The 14,749-nt window shown below is 40.8% G+C and overlaps 1 long non-coding RNA gene across 2 annotated transcripts in view; it reads left to right on the top strand.

Annotated features, from left to right (window-relative positions):
* Positions 1 to 14,749, top strand: part of LOC121864058 — a 57,754-nt gene that overhangs the window by 35,883 nt on the left and 7,122 nt on the right. For both annotated transcript variants that reach the window (XR_006088542.1, XR_006088543.1), the window contains exon 3: positions 14,500 to 14,626. This is a non-coding gene — a long non-coding RNA (uncharacterized LOC121864058). The remainder of the gene's footprint in view (positions 1 to 14,499; positions 14,627 to 14,749) is intronic.

The raw sequence follows: 14,749 nt of genomic DNA, 5'->3' as shown, positions 1-14,749 counted from the left end.
CTCAGGGCTTCAGTCTGTACTCAAGAGGTTGCCTTCTCGTACTCAAGGGGTTACCAAAGCATGTTTGAGCTTGAGCGTGGAGAACCTTAGTGAGGTGTGTGTGTGTGTGTGTGCGCCCACCCACCCACCCACCACCCGCCCACCCACCACCCGCCCACCCAGAGTGTTTGCTGAGCCGGGCCACACAGTCATGGGTTTGTTTGCCGCTCGCTAAGCACAAGATAATACAGACTGGCGCGAGAAGAAAACAGAAAATGAAAAAAAAAGAAAAATGAAAAAAGGGGAAGCTGGAAATAGCGAGGTGGAGGAAGATTTTGAAAGACGATTATAGGTAGTGAAGATATACGGATTTTGTTTTGTATTATTATTATTATTATTATTATTATTATTATTATTATTATTATTATTATTATTATTATTATTATTATTATTATTATTATTATTATTATTATTATTTTGAGAGGAGGGCTGTGGTCACCAACCCTAAGATATGATTGACTGATGGATTGGGATGAAAAGTAATTAAGTAATGTTATAAGTAAGAGAGAAAAACTACTTCTTGAGACAGACAGACAGACAAACAGACAGACAGAACGAGAGTGTGAGAAAATTAAAAAGCGCGAGAAAGAGAGAGAGTAAGAAAAATATTATAGCAGAGCATGAAAAGAGGAAAGAATTTTTAATGCGATATAAAACGTGAAAGTCAAGAATTTTTTGAAGAAGAGAAGCAAAAGGAAAAAATATATAAATAAAACATAAATGAAAACAAGAGCAAAAAAATGTGTCGGGGAAAAAAAGACGAGACAAAATATAGAAAAAATAAGAAAGAAACATGAAAGAAAAAAACAGAAGCGAGAGAGTGAGAGAGAGATAGAGAGAGACAGATAGAGAGAGAGAGAGAGAGAGAGAGAGAGAGAGAGAGAGAGAGAGAGAGAGAGATATCACATCCACATCCAGAGAAAAGTTAAGAGATATTTTACAGAGACTCTTACAGCGCAGCATTAAGAGATAAGAGTCAAGAGAAGAGAGATAACTGTATTAAACTGTATTTCAGTATTTCATTTCGTTACAGAGAGAGAGATACATACTGAGAGACGGGAGATAATTACTTTTATTTATCTCATTTCGTTAATTCTCTCATCTCCCCAAAAGTTCGTAAAGTATTGAAGGTTGAGATATGAGAAGAATTAATTTCAATACGTTGATTTCGTTACCAATTTCATTAATTCCGAAAGACTTATTTTTGTAGCTTTGGAATTTTTTGTTGTTGTAATTCTTTGTGTTCCTAATTCTGATATAAAGACTCGTACAACATAATTCTCAAAGATATATAAACTAATTCCATGTCATGATATTTCGTTTCAGATTTTTTTTTTAATTCTGAAAAAAAAATTATCACAAAGATATCAAAATAATTCTGGGTAAAGGTTTTTATATATATATATATTTTTTTAAATCTCTATAACTCAGTAATGTGAAAGAATTATGGGACGTATTATTTAGTTTCATCATTTCATTTTTATTAATTCTGAAATAAATCTTTGTTAGAAATGTCAGTATATATTTTTTTGCGTGTTGTAAAATCTCTCTCTCTCTCTCTCACATACGAAATAATTCTGTCACAATAATTTTGTTTCATTAATTGTGTTTAGTGAAACTGAAATAGCAATTTGTACGTAACATATAAAAACACAAAGAGAGAGAGAGAGAGAGCTAAAGATAAAACAAGAGAGAAAATGAGAGAGAGAGTACCCAGAGCTCAACACATAAAGAGAGAGAAACCTAGAGAGAGAGAGAACAAGAGAGAGAGAGTACCCACAGCGCTACATACAAAGGTCAACAGCATTTTACCCGGGGTCAAACTAATTTCCTGAAAACGAACCCGAAATTTCGCCTTAAAACCCTGGGTCTGGTGATGCTTGGTTAGGTTAGGTTAGTTTAGGTTAGGTTACAAAGGAAAAACTAAATTACGAGAAAAAAAACTCAAAGGAAAACTAACTTGCGAGGAAAAACTAACTTACGAGGGAAAAAACTAACTTTCGACGGAAAAAACTAACTTACGAGGGAAAAACTAACTTACGAAGGGAAAACTAACTTACGAGGGAAAAAAAATAACTTACGAGGGAAAAAAACTAACTTACGACGGAAAAACTAACTTACGACGGAAAAACTAACTTACGACGGAAGAAACTAACTTACGAGGGAAAAACTAACTTACGAGGGAAAAACTAACTTACGACGGAAGAAACTAACTTACGAGGGAAAAACTAACTTACGACGGAAGAAACTAACTTACGACGGAAGAAACTAACTTACGAGGGAAAAAAACAAATATACGAGCATTTGAGCATCACCTGACACCACGACAGGGGAAGTTTTGGCCAAGAAGAAAGTTGAGACTCGAGGCCCAGGAAGTTGTCTGGTGGTGTGGCGGAGACCAGGAATAGGAGACCAATGCTAGCTAGGAGACTAGTAGTGGCTAGGAGATCATGGCTAGGAGATCATGGCTAGGACAACATTAATGGTAAGGAGATATCATGATTAGGATACTAGTACTAGGAGACCACGGCTAGGAGACCAGTGCTGGGAGATCAAGGCTAGGAGACCAATACTGGCTAGGATATCAGAACGAGGAGACCCTTACTGGCTTGGAGATAAGGGCTAGGAGACCATTACTGGCTAGATCAGAGAGATAGTGTATAAGAGAATAAAAGAGAGATAGCTGGCCAGAAAAAGAAAGATATTATACAAAAGAGAGAGAGAGAGAGAGAGAGAGAGAGAGAGAGAGAGAGAGAGAGAGAGAGAGAGAGAGAGAGACTATATAAGAGAGATAGAGAGAGAGAGAGAGAGAGATTATATAAGAGAGATAGAGAGAGAGAGATAAAGAGACTATATAAGAGAGATAGAGATAGTATGGAGAACATCTCTTTAAAGGAGATACCAAGAGACCCAACACTGATCTAGTTTAACAGCTGTCTGGTCTGTGTTGAGATAATGCCAGCTGATGCTCCAATCTCTCTCTCTCTCTCTCTCCACCCCCCATCGTGTCACCACCAATACCTCAGTTCACTTCTCCCTCAGTAGGAAAATGAGACCATTAGCCGCTGCTGTCCCCTCCAGAGCCTCTTTTGCACCTACTTCACCGCCTCCATCTTTTCTTGCCAGGAAAATTGAGGGAAATGAGAAAATAGGAAAAAATCAGGAAAATAGGGAAAATTTTGGGAACACAAGGAAAATCAGGAAGAAAAGAGGGGAATCAGGAAAAATGATAAAATAGGGAAATAAAAAATACAGAAAATAGGGAAATATTGAAAAATTGTAAAGATAGGCAAGTGAGGAAGAAATTGGGGAAAATGTGTAATTAGTAATAAGGAAATTAGGAAAATATAAGTAAATATCAGAATTTTGGAAGTAAAGATAATTCGGGAAAATTAGGATTAAGGGAAATAGGGAAATAAAAAAAAACAGGGAAAATTGGGTGAACGAAAAATAAGATTAGGAAAAATAAGATAACTTGGGAATAAAAAACTTTAACAATAAGACAATTAGGAAACTAAACCAACACGAAAATCAGGAAAATAAGGAAACTCAGGCAACAAGAAAAGCAGGAAAATAAGGAAACTCAGGCAACAAGAAAAGCAGGAAAATAAGGAAACTCGGGCAACAAGAAAATCAGGAAAATAAGGAAACTCGGGCAACAAGAAAAGCAGGAAAATAAGGAAACTCAGGCAACAAGAAAATCAGGAAAATAAGGAAACTCGGGCAACAAGAAAATCAGGAAATTAGGCAAATAAGTTGGTGAATAAGACCAGGTTCACTCCAGCGTCCCAGTAAATAGATGAATTTCAATCACCTTTTGTGTTGACTCAAACCCCAGTGTGAGAGACAGACAGACAGACAGAGAGACAGACAGAGAGACAGAGAGGAAAATGGATAGACAGAGAGAGAGAGAGAAAAACAGACAGAAAGAGAGGGAAAGAGACAGAAACAGACAGACTTTAGTAGGTTAAAGAAAATATAAGAGACAGGGACAGACAGACAGACAGAAACAAACAGACTAAGTAAGGTGTGTGTGTGTGTGTGTGTGTGTGTGTGTGTGTGTGTGTGTGTCTACCAACACCAACACTACATCACCAACACTACCTCACCAACACTACCTCACCAACACTACATCACCAACACTACATCACCAACACTACCTCACCAACACTACATCACCAACACTACATCACCAACACTACCTCACCAACACTACATCACCAACACTACATCACCAACACTACATCACCAACACTACATCACCAACACTACATCCCAACACTCACCAACACTACATCACCAACACCATCACCAACACTACATCACCAACACTACATCACCAACACTACCTCACCAACACTACCCTCACCAACACCATCACCAACACTACATCCAACACTACCTCACCAACACTACCTCACCAACACTACATCACCAACACTACATCACCACCACTACATCACCAACACTACATCACCAACACTACACATCACCAACACTACATCACCAACACTACCTCACCAACACTACCTCACCAACACTACATCACCAACACTACATCACCAACACTACCTCACCAACACTACCTCACCAACACTACATCACCAACACTACATCACCTACATCACCAACACTACATCACCACCACTACATCACCAACACTACATCACCAACACTACATACCAACACTACACCAACACTACCTCACCAACATCACCAACACTACATCACCAACACTACATCACCAACACTACATCACCAACACTACCTCACCACCACTACCTCACCACCACTACATCACCAACACTACATCACCAACACTACATCACCAACACTACATCACCAACACTACCTCACCAACACTACATCACCAACACTACACCAACACTACATCACCAACACTACATCACCACCACTACATCACCAACACTACCTCCACCAACACTACCTCACCAACACTACATCACCACCACTACATCACCAACACTACATCACCAACACTACATCACCACCACTACCTCACCAACACTACCTCCACCACCACTACCTCACCAACACTACATCACCAACACTACACCAACACTACATCACCAACACTACATCACCAACACTACCTCACTCACCACCACCATCATCACCACTACATCACCCACTACATCACCAACACTACATCACCAACACTACACCAACACTACATCACCAACACTACATCACCAGCACTACATCACCAGCACTACACCAACACTACATCACCACCACTACATCACCAACACTACATCACCAACACTACACCAACACTACATCACCAACACTACATCACCAGCACTACATAACACTACATCACCAACACTACATCACCAACACTACATCACCAATACTACCAACACTACATCACCAACACTACATCACCAGACTATCACCAACACTACATCACCAACACTACACCAACACTACATCACCACTACATCACCAACACTACACTCACCAACACTACACCAACACTACATCACCAACACTACATCACCAGCACTACATCACCAACACTACATCACCAACACTACACCATCACCAACACTACATCACCAACACTACACCAACACTACATCAACACTCACATCATCACGCACTTCATCTTCTCGAGCCTTGGCTGTAACTTAAAACTTGTAATACGCTGAGTACATCACTCTTGAGTGCATCATGAGTACATAACCACCCTTCTGAGTGCATCCTGATTACATCGCTACCCTTCTGAGTACATAAGTGCATCACCCCCTCTGAGTGCATCCTGAGTACATAACTACCCCCTCTGAGTGCATCGAGAGTATTGGCATAACCATCCTCTTGAGTACATTCTGAGTACATCCTGGTATTTCACTGACGTCCTGCTAAAGTTATAATAATTTTGTGTCTAATTAGTTTTTTATTATTTTTATTATTAATTTTACATGATATTAAATTATTTTTTTATATTCTTATTTTTATTTAAGGATCAAATTACTATTTAGTTTTACGTGAAGAAATAAATAATTTTTATAATGACATAATTAAGTATATATTATTACTACCTTTTCTATGTAAATGTCCCAGTTTTAAAATTATATTATCATTATTGTTCAATTATTGTACTTAAAATATTAACTTGATTATTTAATTTTCATTTTATTTTCTTGATTATGACTATTATTTTCATTATAGTTTCCTGATTATTACGATTATTTTTATTATATTTACCTGATTATTACGATTATTTTCATTAAATTTTCCTGGAGTTTCTGAGTCAGGAAAATGTCTTCATATAATTCACTTCCTTTCCCTGATAATCTCCCCCAGAATATAGTTCAGGTGTAGTGAGACAAGGTGATATATTCTTCATTATCAGAGGTGGGATTAATAACGCCAAGAGCTGTAACTTGTGTGACTGAATAGTGAATGTGGAGGTCTTGTTCTCTCTCTACTTTTCTTTTCTTTCTTTCTGTCTCATTATGTATGTATGTCAAGTATACACCTAAATATCGCCTTAACCTAGAGATTATCATAAACAGTGGTACAGTGGCGCAGTGGTTATCTTACTGAATGGAGAGATTTTTCATCCCTAGTTCGAATCCCCACTTAAGGAAACAGTATTATTAACATGTGCGTTGAATCAGTGTTCCTAGTATAACCAAAACACCTCCAAAGAAGAGGTTTAACGGGAATGCTTGGGTCTTGCAACACTGGTGTCTACAGCGCCTCTAGCAGGATAATTATACACTACTCATGTAAACACGCCCACTCACTTGCTGTTTATGGTAATATGTTGTCGAGGCTCCCGGGTACACGGCTGGGTGTTGTACCTTGTTATGGTTGTAGTGTGTTGCTGTCTTGGAGCCTGATGGTGATACAAAGTTAGAACACATGAGTTGTTGTATATACGGGTTGTAAATAGTCTTTGAAGTTGTAGTTTGAATTTTTAGTCAGTCAGTCAGTCTATTTCTCGAGGTATATCGGATAATGTTTGTGTTATTGTGATGTTAAGTTCATAGGTATAATGGAATCTCGTGAAAATTATTAACCCCATTTATTTCGCCTGGTGATTAAACACTCTAATACTAACCTAACCAAACTTAACTTAACTTAACCTAACCTAACTTAGACAATCTTAACCACATAACCTATTATAACCTAACACAAAGCTAAGACAAACCTAACCTTTATCTAACCTAGTTTAACGTAACGTAACCTAACCTAACCTAACCTAACCTAACCTAACCTCTCACTAAAGTTGTCATGCTGTTGTACAGGATTTAAAAATGGCTTATCCTTTTGGTGCTTAGTAAAAAAATAATTCTAACATGCAAAAATATACATATTTCTGTCTATAGTGTTTCATAGTGTGGGTAGTTCAGAGGTTGAGGAACGCGGGTAATAAACTGTAGCTGTCCACACACAGTGCTAATATTATCCTGGTGTAGTTTGGAGTAATATCTATTTTTTCACTTTCATGTATACTTGTATAACAGGCTTTGATGTGGATAAAAACTCGTCACTTGTTACAGTACAGTACAGTAACGAACAACAGTCTTGTCGCCTCTCCTCCTGCTTCACGAACCCTATGATGCAGACTCATGAACCCGAGGCAGTAGAAACTGATACATTACTCTGTCCATAAATGCTTCGCTTTCACAAATCTGAATCTTTGGGTTCGTGGAGCAGCAGAAGAGGCGACAGGAAATTTGTTCGAGACAGTTTACATGGTGTAGTTAGTATATTTCCCGCGGAGAAGAAAAATATATATGTTTTATGTAAAATTGAGAAACTGGGCGACTCAGTTTCACCGGAGGAGGCAAGAAGGAGCGAATGGTAGCGGTAAACATACGTGAACTGAGAGGCACAGTAGTTACAAAAATTACTACCAGGGTGCAGCACCTTACGGCCGTGTTCTCGGCGCCATACTGACGAAAAACACAATACTTACATTTTTGTGTTAGACAATATGACACAACGGACGAAAAGTTTTGACAAATACTCTTGGGTCTCTCCTCCCTCCGGTAGCTCAGTGTTCATGGTGTGGTAATAATAGGAATACTCGCGACTATTCCTGTCATTCGTCGTAATGCAAGTTTCTTTTGTTGATATGTTAAGAAATGTTTAGATTAAATACGAAAGACAAATACCTGAAGAATATAAATAAAATATCTAAATGAGACCATATACAATACTGGGAATATAGTGACCGTAATTATGCTTTTTGTAAACCTACATTCCCGAGGTCGCTTATCATTACAGTATATATATCATCATTATCACTTAATCTTATTTTGACCATCATTCATGTTATCAATTAATAAATAGTCATACAATGTGGCGACTTATGAAACCGAATAGCAAATGTTTCAGGATATTTGTAGTGACTTGAAATTAAAATGATAAACGATCTGAAACTAATATGTGAGGGAACAGACGATAAAGTTGTGCATAACGTTACACACATAGTTGGCAGACAGTCCATGCTTGGGCTACTGTCGCTGCATTAAGAGCCTGTAAAAGTTAACGAAGCCAATCTTATTATCTGTGAATCATTAAATAACTGGATATATGGTTATTATTGGTAAGGAAACTTATAATGAGAGAGAACTTTTATTAGGCCTATATTAATAGTTGTTGTAGCCCCCCCCCACTCTCCAATCCCCCTCCACCACCCCTCTCCACCCCCCTCCACTCCCCTCCACCCCCTCCACCCCTCTCCACCCTCCACCCTCCATTCCCTCTCTCCACCCTCCACTCCTCTCCACCCCTCTTCACCCCCGCGCCTCTATGACGCTATTAATCCTAGCCAGACATCTCAGGGTGTTGCCTAAACCACACTTTTACAGCCGGACAAGTGTGGATGGCGGCTGTTACCCTGGAGGAGGTAAAAGAGGATTGTTGCTCAGGGAAGATCATTACCCTCACCAAGACAAACAGAAGCTCCTCCACAACGTCAATATGCCTTAGGTCGGCTGCGAGGAGTTTACGATTTCTATTCATACGTTTCCCAACGTCTGACTAAACTGTTTATAATAAACTCTATACTTCAGATGCAGCCCAAAAATTCGACCTTTTTAAGTAAATGATCAAGTTTTATCGAATCTTAAAAATAGAATTGACAGACTTTGGAACTTATCTCGTGTTTCGAAATATGATTCAAAAGCTTCAAACACTAAAGTCGATGAAGATGACATTAGTTTCTGGATCTCAGGTGTGGGACAATTATATTAAAAACTAATTACAAAAGTGTTTATGTAAAATATGTCTACTTTATCGCTTTAATATCGCTTCCTGGGGTGGATACTCTATTTCTTAATAATAAACAAAGTATACATTGTAGAGTTAAACAGTTAGAATACAAACTTATTTATTGTTTTTTCTGGTATAAATACCAATCTTACCGAGACACCAGGAGTCGTAGTGTTCATTTTGAAACATAACTTCCCCATTCGTAAAGAAATATACTAACCCTGGAGACTCTTGTGTAGGCGTGTAATCATATCTCCACCAACAGGCCGTAAACATGAAGAAATATCCTGATAAGAGAGAGCGAACCAAGACTCCTGGCACCTTGTGTCAACCTGTGCTGTACGTGTTACTCCCTCCCTCCACCTCGCTCCTTGTACCTCGCTCCTTGTACCTCGCTCCTTGTACCTCGCTCCTTGTCCTCAGCTGTACCTCTCCTGTACTTCCCCCCTCCTTGCACTCGCTCCTTTGTACCTCGCTCCTTGTGCCTCGCCCTGTACACCTTACCTCCCTCCTGTACCTCCTCCTTGTACCTCGCCCTGTACCTCGCTTCAGACCTCCTCCTGCCCGCCCCTCCTTGTACCCGCACCTCCCTCCTTGCCTCCTCCTTGTACCTCGCTCCTTGCACCTCCTCCATGCACCTGCCCTTGTACCTCGCTCCTTGTACACCTCCCTCCTTGTACCTCGCTCCTGCCCTCCTCCTTGTCTCCTTGTACCTCGCTCCTTGTACCTCGCTCCTTGTGCCTCCTCTCTCCCCTCGCTCCTTGTACCTCCCCCTCCTTGTACCTCGCCCCTCACTCCTTGTACCCTCGCTCCTTGTACTCCTTGTGCCTCCTCCTTGTACCTCGCTCCCCTTGTACCTCCTCCTTGTACCTCGCTCCTGTACCTCGCCCTTCACCTCCTCCTTATACCTCGCTCCTTGTACCTCCCACTGCCTTGTACCTCGCTCCTTGCACTGCCTCACCTCCTCCTTGTACCTCCCTCCCGCTCCTATACCTCGGCTCCTTGTACCACACTCCCTTGTACCTCCTCCATGCACCATCCCTCACTCCCATGCACCTCACTCCATGTACCTCCCTCCTTGTACCTCGCTCCTGTACCTCCTCCATGTGCCTCCCTCCATGTACCTCGCTCCTTGTACCTCCTTGTTCCTCGCTCCTTGTACCTCCCTGTACCCTCCATGCCTCCGTACACTCGCTCCTGCACTTGCTCCTTGCACCTCCTCCATGTACCTCGCATGTGCCTCGCTCCACCTCGCACCATGTACCTCCGCTCCTGCACCTCGCTCCATTACCTCGCTCCTTGTACCTCTCGCTCCATACCTCTTGTACCCCTCCATGTACCTCGCTCCTTGCCTCGCTCCTCCTCGCTCCTCCCTCCATGTACCTCGCTCCATGTACCTCCTCCATGTACCTCCCATGTACCTCGCTCCATCACGCCCATGTACCTCGCTCCATGTACCTTGCACCATGTACCATGTACCTCGGCTCCATGTACCTCCCTCCTTGTACCTCGCTGTACCTCAAGCTCCTTGTACCTCGCTCCATGTACTGCCTACGTATCGCTCCATGTATCTCTGCCCATACCTCAAGCTCCTGTAAATTGCCTCGCTCCATATGCCTCACTCCATGTACCTCGCTCCATGTACCTCGCTCCATGTACCGCCCGCCATACACCACACTCCTTGTTCCTCGCTCCATGCACTCGCTCCATGTACTGCCCATGTACCTCGCACTCATGTACCTCCCTCCATGCCCTCCATGTACCTCGCTCCATACCTCGCTCCATATACCTCCCTTCCTGCTACCTCCCCTCCACCTGCCCATGGTTGCCTCCATGTACCCTGCCCATGTACCTCACTCCATGTACCTCCATGTACCTGCCCTTGTACTGCCTGCCTGCCTTGTACCTGCATGTACCTGCTCCATACCACTCCATGTGTGCCTGCCTCCATGTGTCAAGCTCCATGTACTCGCCCATGTACTGCCCATGTACCTCACCCATGCCTCGCCCATGTACTGCTCCATGTATGTACCTCTCCATACCTGCCCAGCCTCTCCTGTACCTCGCTCCTTGTACTCTCCATGTGGAGCCTGCCCATGTATCTCGCTCCGCTTCCATGTATCATGTATTTCGCTCCTGTATCTCGCTCCATGTATTCTCTGCTCCATGTATCTCGCCTCCATGCTCCTTGTATCTCACTCCAGCTCCATGTACTCCCCATGTATCTCGCTCCATAGCCTCACTCCATGTGCCTCCTCCATGTATCTCGCTGCCCATGTACCGCTCCATGTACCTCCTCCTTGTACCTCTGCTCCATGTATCTGCTCCATGTATCTCTCCATGCCCACCTCGCTCCTCCATGTACCTGCCCTTGTACCTCGCTCCATGCACTGCCCACCTGCTCCATGTACTTCTCCCATGTACTGCCCATGTACCTCAATTGCCCATGTATCTCTGCCCATGTATCTCGCCCATGTACCTTGCTCCTTGTACTCCTCCATACTGCCCATGTACCCCACTCCATGCACCTGCTCTCTGTACCCTCGCTCCATGCATTCAAGCCCACATCTCTGCTCCATGTACTCCTCCTTGTACCTCCCCATGTACTGCCCATGTAAATTGGCTCCCATGTACTGCTCCATGTACCCCCTTGTACCTTGTACCTGCTCCATGTACTGCCCTTGTACCTCGCTCCTTGTACCTCGCTCCATGTACCTCGCTCCATGTACCTCGCTCCTAGTACCTCCCTCCTTGTACCTCGCTCCTTGTACCTTGCTCCTTGTACCTCCCTCCTTGTACCTCCCTCCTTGTACCTCCCTCCATGTACCCCGCTCCATGTACCTCGCTCCTTGTATCCCATATTTGTATTTCTTTGTTTGTTATTCAAGCAATGGAAATAATTTGATTTTTTTTTCTCAAGCTTCATTGTAGTCTGTTATATTTCGACTTAAATTATATCTATCTATCTATCTATCTATCTATCTATCTATCTATCTATCTATCTATCTATGAACAGAAATCTATAGTGCTTTCCCTTGCTTCACTCAAGGATAACACCCAATCACACTCATCCCAGTTCTTTTTAGTTCATTTTTCGACTCGTGGATTAAAACAGGTTCATTTGCATTCACAAACACCTCATTAACATGCACTCCGATATCTTCCCTTAAATCTCAATTTTTTTATTTTCCACAAACCACTATTTCTAAGCAGTGTTGCGGTGATGGCTGCGTTTATGTACATAGAAGTGTGGGTTGGTTGGCAGGGAGGCGGCTGGGCAAGTAGGCTATTGAGCAGGTTGGGGAATGGGCTGATGGGCGGGTGAGCAGATGGGCGAGTGAGTAGACGGGCAAGTGGGCATGTGTTGGGCAGGTGTCCCTAATGTAGTTTAGAGTAGAAGTGTAAAACTAAAATATACTTTAATATAAAGCTTCCCTGCCTCTCCTCTCCCCTGTACTTTCCTCCTATGTCTTTCAACACTACTTAATGTGTTGAATTAAAGGAAAAGGAAATGTTGTTGCGGATGTCAGAAAATCAAAAGAAGAAATATTTTGGTGGTTTTAAATGGGAGTGATGTTGTATAAGAAAGTTGTTTAAGTAAGTTAAGGAAGAGACACAATGTTCATGTTGATGGAGTAAATTAGGGAAATTGTTTAAGTAAGTTAAGGAAATTGTTTAAGTAAGTTAGAGAAGTTATTTAAGTAAATTAATTTTTTTGATTAATCTATAAAGTTTTTAAAAGTAATTAGGAAGTTATTTAAGTATTAGAAAATTCTTTTCAGCTGGGAAGTTATTTAAGTTAAATTATAAACCTTTTTATGTAAGTTAGGAGGTTGTTTAAGTAAGGTTAATAAGTTATGTATGTCAGGAAGTTGTTTGAGTAAGCTAATGAGGAGACACAATGTTGATGTTGCTTTACTAAGTTAGGAAGTTTAAAGTAAATTATCCCAATATTAAGGTGGTACTGTAATAGTCTTTACCTGTAATAAGCTGTACCTATAATAAGCTGTACCTGTAATAAGCTGTACCTATAATAAGCTGTACCTGTAATAAGCTGTTTCTGTAAAAAGCTGTACCTGTAATAATGTACATCACCAGTGGTTTCAGACGCAAGTGGCTCCTATCTGGTTAAAGTGAGTTTGTGAGTCGTAATATAATGTGTGGTTGTGTTTAGTGTGATTGCCTGAAGATTTGCTCCCCAGTTTATTACACCGAATGATTATCCACGGTAATGCTAACCTAACCTAACCTCACCTAACTTGACATGACATGACCTCAGTTAGCATTAGGATATTGAATCATCAGGTGACCCTTCTAATGAAATAATATTGATATGGCAATACGTCATTCTACCTATGTATAGAACTGTCTCTCTCACCTGCATAAATTCCATCCACCAGACAAAGAATATAACCAATTAAGTTATTGTTATTGTTCACTAGCTAACAAAATGTCACAGTGATTGACATGTTTGTGATGCGACTATATACAAAAATTGGTGGTTTAGGATTCGAAAATATTATTGTGATTTTGGAAATAATTTAGTGTACAGTATATTGGAGTAAGAATAAATTGTGTTTTTTGAAAGAAAAGTTATATTTTGTTGGGTTGTATTGTAGAGTAGAAAATGTCTTTGTGATTCATGTAAAAAGTATTTGAATATTTACTTTATGTATGTGAAAGTAGTAAATTACTTAATGGATTTAGATAAAGTATTAATATTTTGTAATTGTTCTTCTATAGACAATTGCTAATTAATTTTCCAACAACAAAATAAATTATGATTCAGTTTCTTGTTTCAGAAAAAGTATCGTGAAAAAGTTAAAATTTGGTTGTAAGTTACACCGTGAGTGTTGTATACTTTTATACTTTGGTATGAATAGCTTCCTTGTTATATTATGAATTAACAAAATTAATAGTTTGTTCTCGTTGCGAATTAACAAAAGTAAATACAATATGGATGTCTCACTAACAATTAAAAAAATATTAATAATTTGTGTTACTGTTGATACCGTGGTGTTGGATCCCTACAAATTAACAAAAGTATTATTAATGTTGTTACTATTAATTAACAAAAATATTAATTGTTTGTGTACAATAGATTGTGTTGTTAATATTGCACAAAAACATAAACAAGAAATATTAATAATTTGGTGCCACTAAGACCTAACAAAAAGTATTAATAGTTTGTTATTGTTGTTACAGTGTGGTCAGTGACAGGGGTAACAGGCCGCTCCACAGACCTGCCGTGTTACCTTAACCCGCGCACTCCTGGGGACAGACCCAAGCTGATCCTCTGGTACAAGAAGGACGTGAGAACCCCGGTATTCAGGTGAGATACTCCCCCCCTCCCCCGGTACCCCAGTATATAGGTGAGTTACTCCCTCCCTCCCCCAGTACCCCAGTATATAGGTGAGTTACTCCCTCCCTCCCCCGGTACCCCAGTATATGGGTG

The sequence above is a fragment of the Homarus americanus genome, unplaced genomic scaffold, assembly GCF_018991925.1.
Source record: "Homarus americanus isolate GMGI-L3 unplaced genomic scaffold, GMGI_Hamer_2.0 scaffold3050, whole genome shotgun sequence".
In the NCBI taxonomy this organism is placed as follows: domain Eukaryota; kingdom Metazoa; phylum Arthropoda; class Malacostraca; order Decapoda; family Nephropidae; genus Homarus; species Homarus americanus.
This window is presented reverse-complemented; position numbering and strand designations above follow the sequence as displayed.